Source organism: Octodon degus, unplaced genomic scaffold, assembly GCF_000260255.1.
Source record: "Octodon degus isolate 3935 unplaced genomic scaffold, OctDeg1.0 scaffold00240, whole genome shotgun sequence".
Taxonomy (NCBI): Eukaryota; Metazoa; Chordata; class Mammalia; order Rodentia; family Octodontidae; genus Octodon; species Octodon degus.
In genome coordinates, this window is record NW_004524816.1 from 431,640 (window position 1) to 439,484 (window position 7,845).

Below are 7,845 nucleotides of genomic sequence, written 5' to 3' on the forward strand. Positions count from 1 at the left end.
ATGGTGTTTGTAAATAGGATCACAAGTCCGCATCTTGTACAGCAATTAACCACTAAGAAGAATATATGCAGTGTATTATTTGTTGAAACTGAAAAAAAAAAAATTCTTCCCACACTCTCAATCCCCAAATAGTTTTTCAGATAGTCAAGATGTCAGATAATTGATCCGTCACTGTTGTTTCTTTCCTTTCTTTGACAACTTTTGCCCGTGATACCTGCTTTTCTGCTCCACGTTGTTTGCCTTCGGGGCTGGTTGTGCAGCTGACTTCTTGAGACTGTTTCATCCTTTGGTGTCCTCCTTTTCTGTATTTAATCTTGGTTTCCTGCAGTGAGAAGATTCTCTTAGTTTCTTGTTATATTTCCTGAGTTTGAAGCACATTCCTTCTACTAATGTGGAATTAATAAGTAAAGAGGTAATTTTTTGTTTTTAACTTTACCCTCAGAAATATCACCATTTAGTTGAGAGTTCAGCCAGGTAAAGAATTTGGGGTTGAAAGTGATTTCCCCTGTAATTAAGGCTGTGCGGCATTGTCATGGCCTTCCTGTGCTTGAGTGAGACTTCTAATACCGATCTGATTGCCTGTGACTGGGTCTGTCCCTTGGGAAGGTTTTAAGATATTTTTATTCCAGATGTTTTGAAATTTCAAAAGGACAGGCTCTCACTGGAATACTTTTTCAGAATTCATCTATAAATGTAGTTAGCTTCACTAATATGGAAATACCTTTTATTTCTGGAAAATTTCTAGTCTATTTCTTTGATATTTGAAAAAAGTCTGGATTTTATTTGTGTATTTTCACTTTTTCTGGAAGTTCACTCAGTTGGTTTTGGACTTGGATTCATCTTTTAAAAATATTTTTCTCTCTTTTATATATTATTCTTCCTGGGAGAATTAAAATATTCCAAATCTTGGGTAGAGTTGTTTTGTACTTGTTATATTTTTAATTTATATGATTTCTTTTTCCTTAAACATTCCCTTTAAAAAAAGTCCTGATTTTGGGGGTAGCGGGGAGGGAATTGGATTTTTTTTTTCCTGTTTCTAGTTAGTTGAAGCAGTTCTCCCATCCTGCCCTCTATTCCCCACCTTCCGACCCTGTCACTCTTGATCTTTCTTTCCTCCTTTTCACAGGTCTCTCTTTATGTTCTCCTTCCTCTCTTCTGTTGCTGTTTCCTCCTTTCATCTCACTCCTTTTTTCATATATTAGAATGAGGCAATTCAACACATTCTACTTGTATAGTTTATTATTATTATTAAATGATTTAATTAGCTATTTATTTAATATAGGGTCTTGCTATGCAGTGTGGACGCATAGTGATCCTCCTATCTCAGTCCCCCCCCAGCACTGGGATTGCAGGCAGTGCCACCACACTTGCTTTTGGTCACTGGCACGACACAGCAAGCCCTCTGGGACCAGCACAGCATGTGGTGCTGGGGCTTGAACACTGGTCCTTGTGCCTGCCAGGTAGGCACTGCTGCCGAGCTCTCCTCCCAGCCCCTGGCATAGCTTATTTACTTGAGATACTTACCAACAAGGGGGTGGCTGATGTGTTGATAAATTTCAAGACAAGTGGCTGTCCTTGCTGAGCCTTTCCATAGCTGGAACATGAATTCACTGTGGGCCTGAGCTGGAGTGGGATGTGCTAGAATTAAACATGGTAACCTCAGAGGCAAGTTCTAACACTAAGTAGGACTGTCCTGGTATTCGTGACAGTGTGTGGTCCTTGAGTAAGTCTAAGCCACGGACAGGGCACACAGCAGCAGCGTATGTGTGCACCATTTGGGGAATGTTTGACCGAAGAGAGGGCATTCCTAGCAGAGTACAGTACTGGTACTCTGGGTGTTAAGTCTCGGGAGCGCCTGGGCTCCTGGCCCCTAAATGCCGACACCATTGGAGCCGCCCTCACCCATCGCCTGACAACAAAAGCCCCATTTCCAAACGCCTGTGACGAGCAGTACTTCTCTGGTGATACGTCAGCCAAGCCAGTTTATGTTCTCACCAAGGCTTCAGAGAGCCCTGCTGTGGCTCTTGCCTTACACCTTCTGCTCCTTCTCAGCACTTGAGTTACTTGAAGGTTTTGAAAGGAGATCCGTGTCGGGTATGGGCATCACAGTGCTCAGCTCAGAATTTGCTCCTGTCACCATCCCTGTGTCTACATACCACATTAACAAGCCAGCTCAGAGGCTCCCTGCCACGTCCTGCCCTTTAATTTCCATGCCTAGTATCTGTAACTCCTTTGTGATGTTCAGTTTTCAAGAGTCCTGTTGTCTCATCATTTGACTGTGAGGTTCTTGGAGGTCCAGGTTGAGGGTTCTGCTTACTAAACACCTCCAGGTGCTGATCTGTGCCTGTCAGAGGTGAAGATCAGGTTTTAGGGAGGCGAGGAGCTTGGTCAGAGTTTCTGCCCTGTGCTGAGTGCCACCTTTGGACTCCACAGTGCTCATCCCTGTTCTGTATCCTTCAGGTGCTAAATGTCATTTGTACAGGAAATCATTATAGGGCTCTCTTTGCACACAGATGAGTAAGAGCAGCTCGGGTGAAAGCACATGTATCTTTTCTTGGTTCTGCCTCAAACCCCATTTTGTGGAGAAAATAGTAAGACAGACTGCATTTCTGCATATAACCTGAACTTCAAACATGCCTGGAACACATTTGTTTCTGATTTAAAACAAGTTGGCTTGCCACATCGCCATGTTATTACAAACACAAAAGAAATATAAACTTCATTCCATTAAATAGCCATCCACATAAACTCTTAAATGGTTTCATGTCTTTGGGTTGGGCCAAAGCTGGCTATTAAGGAAATGATTATTAATGTAACATATCTTATTAAACTTCTCTAATTATTTAACCTTCCTGCCACTCCTAAAAGTACCAGCAAGCCCTTTTCTTTCTCTCTAAAAATGTTGCCAGGAATTTAAGACAGAGCAGTTCTGATCTCAAGCTGTTGATTCCTACTGCTCAGGAACATTCTCAGTTTTCTGTCCCTTCCAGCCTGAGGCTGTGCTCTTCCCCTGAGCCTCTGCAGCCTACCTGAGGTAATAGCACGGTGAGTCATCGCTCCTCAGAGCAGCGCTGTGTGGTGCAAATTCGACCTGTGCCACCCGTGCAATTGTAAATTTTGTAGCCTCTGTAAGAACAGTGGCAGCAAAGCAGATATGATCAGTTTGAAAAATATATCTTGGTTTACCCCGCTGTATAACAGTAATATCATTGCAGCAGATAATCAGAAACTGATATTTTTACTTTTTTCTATATTTTTCTATATAGTGAGCGATGACTCATTGTGCTTTTAGCTGTGAGTTGCCCCCTCCTCCATTGAACACAAGGTCTTCACATTGAGTGACGTCCCCAGTCCTTTTGACATTAAAAAAAATGCCTATCTCTGACAAAACTAAACAAAAAAAGGGGATACAAATTAAGGACCATTTTGTATCTGTATGTACAAAATAGTTAGGATAGATATACAGCTACTTTCTCTTAATTCAATGAAAAGAAAGATTTGTACTAATAGTGTTTGGACAGGATATCATATCTACATTTTGTACTATGGATAACCACTAGGAAGACAACAATAGGCAATGTATTAATTAATGAAAGTGTCCTATTAATCAGTTTTGAAACTGTCTCATTGCTATTTGTTTCTCAATAAAATTAATAAAAATCATTTTGTGATAGGGCCTTGTTGCATTGGCTCACCTGGGCTCTGAGTGGCGGCCTTCCTCCTAAGTTGTGGGGATTTTGGTCTGCACCACCTCACGTGGCTTAGAGAGTTCACATGGACAAAGAGTCAGTATTTCAGTCTAGAAGACTCTTGGTTAATTAAGGCCCGTGGCCTATACCTAGTGTCATGTTATTGACTGTCATTGTCCACTTCCGAGTTTCTTGTCATCCATTGTGGATCTGCATTTGACTTGGGTTCTTTCGCCAGATTGCTTTATACAGTGGGCTGACAGAAAATCAGTAAGGGGATACCTTGGCTCACTCTCGGAGAGGAAGGAGGATTTTAAAATGAATTTTATCTTATTTTTCCTAATTACAAAGACTATGTTATTTAAGAATCCTCTAAAAAATAACAAAGGAGAAAATGGCTGAATGATTCTGCTGCTCAGATAAGTTAATATTTTGTTGTTTATCCTTTAAGTCTTCTTGCTAACATATACACACCATGTCCATGTATATGTATGTATATTATACATGTGTCTTTATACATTTGTATGTACATATACATACTTTTATACAAACACGATGTCATTCTGTGTATGTAGTCTCCTACTAAGAAATCCTAAGTTAGTACTGCATTTTTGTCTGTGGAAAATTGACTGCCAAAGTGTTTTGAAAAGACTTTAAAAAATTTAAAGTGAAAGAGAAAAAGTATCTTTAGCATAGCATCTATTAAGAGAGAAAGCGTGTTTAATGTTGTCCACTTCTTTTAGATTTTTCTCAGGAGGGTTGTACACTGTAAATCTTTTCAGAGCAGGTGGTTTGGTTCGTACACAGAGAATTCTGGGAGTGAGGTGGATAGGGGGGCTTTTGGGAGCTGGTGCCCGAAAATCTCTGTGATTAGCATGATGCTCGAAAATCTCTGCGACTAGTGTGATGCATGGCGCTCCGATGACCCTGTCACTTCTGAGAGTTCAACTTACCTGAAAAGTGGGAGACACTTTAAAAATAGAGTGGCTGTTTCCTCTTACCAGTCAGTCCTCAGGGCTGTTGGGCAGTGCACTCCTGGCTGAGGTGCTAGACACGATTCACTAATGCAGAATGTTTCTCCTGCAGTGTGTAGGAATTGCTTCTTGTGCAGCTTTCACTGACTCTTTTCAGTAGCACTGGCCAAGGAAAGTTTTGTGAACACAATGAAAGTTTTATGTGTCAGGGAAGTTTTATGAACACAATTAATATAGAGAGTCAAACACATACCTGTTTTAGCATGTGGATTGAACTGATGAACTAAGTGTACATGTTACATTTTGAGTAAAGTATTGTACAGGAGACTCTGGCCACCTGCGTGGACACCCTGACCTGGCAGGCAGCCTCGCAAAACAGCCGAGCCAGAGCCCTCCTTTAAAGCAGCAGGGCTTCTCCTGCATCGCTCTGGGCTTCGCCCTGGGAGGAGGTGGGTTCTCTGGGTCAGTGGTGCCTTTTTGATCCTCTTTCCTGGGCCGGCTGTCTCCATCTGCCGTAGTTCTTTCTCCCATGTCTCACCTGCCCTCTGTTTTCCTTTTATATACTTCTTCATGAAGTCTGGGAAGAGTGTGATTGGGTCTTGGTTTAACAGAGGAAAGAAAAATACATATTGTGTTAAAAAGGTGAAAAAGAAAGCAAATTGTTACAGTAGTTGTAATAAAAAGAATCTCCTGAATGAAGAGTTATTTATCCATTACTATAATTTAAACTTTTTTTGCTCGAATTCCATAAGGCTAAAAAATGCCATGGTTTGTCAAGGTAATGTTAAAAATATTTGATGCTATCTTTTGAATTAAGCACATCATCCTTGCATTTTTAGATTTTAGCTTCATAAAGTGTCATGTCAGATAGTAAAGCATTTTGAAAGGAAAAAGATATTTAAACAGAAGTTTCTGTGTACCCTAAGAAGAATTTGAAATGGAGCTTACACCACCCTCCTTAATTCAGTAATTAGCTAGACACGACCTATAGTCAGGGGACTGTAATAGATTACACCTGTTTCAACTTTTGCTGTTTCTATTGGCAGTGACTTTTGCCATCCCATATTTCTTGTGAAGCAAAAATCTGAAATAAAATATGCCAAGCACTACAGAAATTATAATAAACATAAAAAATGAATTGTACAGCTTAAAATATGAAGTGCTTTACTTGCGTTTAGCCAGCCATGTTTCAGTAGTATTGAAATAATTTATTCCTAGAGTTCTATGTCATGAAAATAAAGACAATTGCTTTAATTGGCAGGAAGAATACAAGGCTTTTTACACTTGAATGAATAAACTTCGGAGCAGTAGACAGAAGTATTACTGCAAAGATACTCATAGGAACCCTGCTCAGTCATCACGTGTGCTCCTGCACCTCTAGAATAAAGGAGCTGAGGAGGTATTAGCATGCAGACTTGTGGACTCAATAGAACTGTGTTACTACCAATTATAATCAGACTTCAAAAGTTGAAGCACACATGGCACAGTTGTGAGGTATAGGCTGGCTTATTTCACAGGCAACATTTTGCCATCCAAACATAATGAATAGGAAAGGACCCGAGTCAGGATGTTAGCATACCTCATGTTTTCCTGTGCAATCCAGTTCTCTAAGATCCTTGATACAGCCTTTATTTTTCAGGTTTAACAGTAGCTGTCAGTCTGTTCTGTTGGGTCCAGAGTAAAGTGACTGGATTTTTCATGCTTTGTCCAGAACAAGAATAGCTAAACCAGATTTATAATAAGTTTAATTTGGATTGAGTTGTGACTGTGAAAAGCTCATTGAGAAAATTGTCAGATCTGCGTTTTGATTTTGGCTTTATTTTCCTAGTTTGGCGGTTTTGAGTGTCGTCCGGGTCGGGACTGCGTAAGTTGACTGAGGATAAGGACTCATTTCTATTCATGATTTAGCCAAGTATTTGTGGAATAAAAAAGTGAACTCTAGTTTTTTGTGCATCTTTAAAATTAGCATTTCATTTAATTTTTTAAAAAATATAATTGCTCATTTAAGAAATAAGATTAGTTGCACTAAAATAACAGAAAACTAAGTTTTAGTAATCCTGAATACATCGACTATAGCATTGGACTCAGAGCAGCTGTGGGCCATTTCATTGGGAAGAGATGAGCGGTTCCAGGCTGCGACCGCAGGAGCCCTATCTCATCCTGCGGGAGCAGGTTTGCTGGGCTTGTGAAGGTTTTGCTTCTTAACCTTGGGTTTCTTTGTGACATCATAATAATTCACATAAGCCCCTAGTAGGTAGTGTCAGGAGGGGTCTTACACAGCAGACGTGTAAACGAGAGACACCAGAGGGCTGCTTCCCACCAGCGACTCACTGTGTACCCCTGCCACCTGCATACTTCTGACTGTGAGAGGACTTTTGTTTAGTGAAGTTGGCATGACAGGCACTACGTAAGAACATCAAGAACTTTATCATCATCTACACTGAAGAGGACCCTTTGCTCTCAGTCTGCAGCCCTGTGTTCCCGGGCAAGTAGAGTAGAAGAAAAGCCATTGTGAGCTTGCTCAGCTGAGAGTAGCTGGGTGCTTCCTCGGCTTGGAGGGAGTTGATCTCACAAAGCATCCTGGGCTTTTAGTCAGCAGCATTTTAACAGGTGTCTTAGTTTCTCTTTGCTGGGACAAAGTAAGTACCCAACACATACTAGTTAGAGGAGGAGATGCTTATTTAGCTCACCCTTCATGGAGGTTTCAGTTCACAGTCAGCTGGCCCCAAGGAGCGTCCTGTGGCAGAGGAGAAGTGGTCTGTGGCAGGGCAGGCAAAAGGCAGTACAGGTTCCTTGTTTCCATTTTTCTTGCAACCAGACTGCAAGCCCGTTGGTTGGTGCCACTCACACCAGGGTGGGTCTTTTCTCCTCAGCAAGTTCGTTATCCATATCCAGAGCTATGCTGAACCAATTATCTTTTCAAGTTTTGAAAGCTTTAATATAGATATATTTCCAAGTTACGGATTAATCATAGTTTATCAAAAGCAAAAAATTTATTTGTGGAAATGTATAACTCAGATGACCCACAGCAGTGTCTGTGCCAAGGTTATGTTGTAGATTTTGTGAAATTTGTGTAAAAAGTAATGTTAAAGACTCAGGACATATGAGAACTTGTACTGTAACGTCATGTACCTCGGTAGTGTCCCAAATTTTCTGATCAAGAAGATTATGGGGCAAAAGAG

At 40.8% G+C, this 7,845-nt stretch overlaps 1 protein-coding gene across 6 annotated transcripts in view; it reads left to right on the forward strand.

The window, feature by feature from the left end:
* The window catches only part of Bicc1 (BicC family RNA binding protein 1), a 290,776-nt gene that overhangs the window by 97,190 nt on the left and 185,741 nt on the right, over positions 1–7,845 (forward strand). The gene's annotated exons all lie outside the window — the stretch shown is intronic.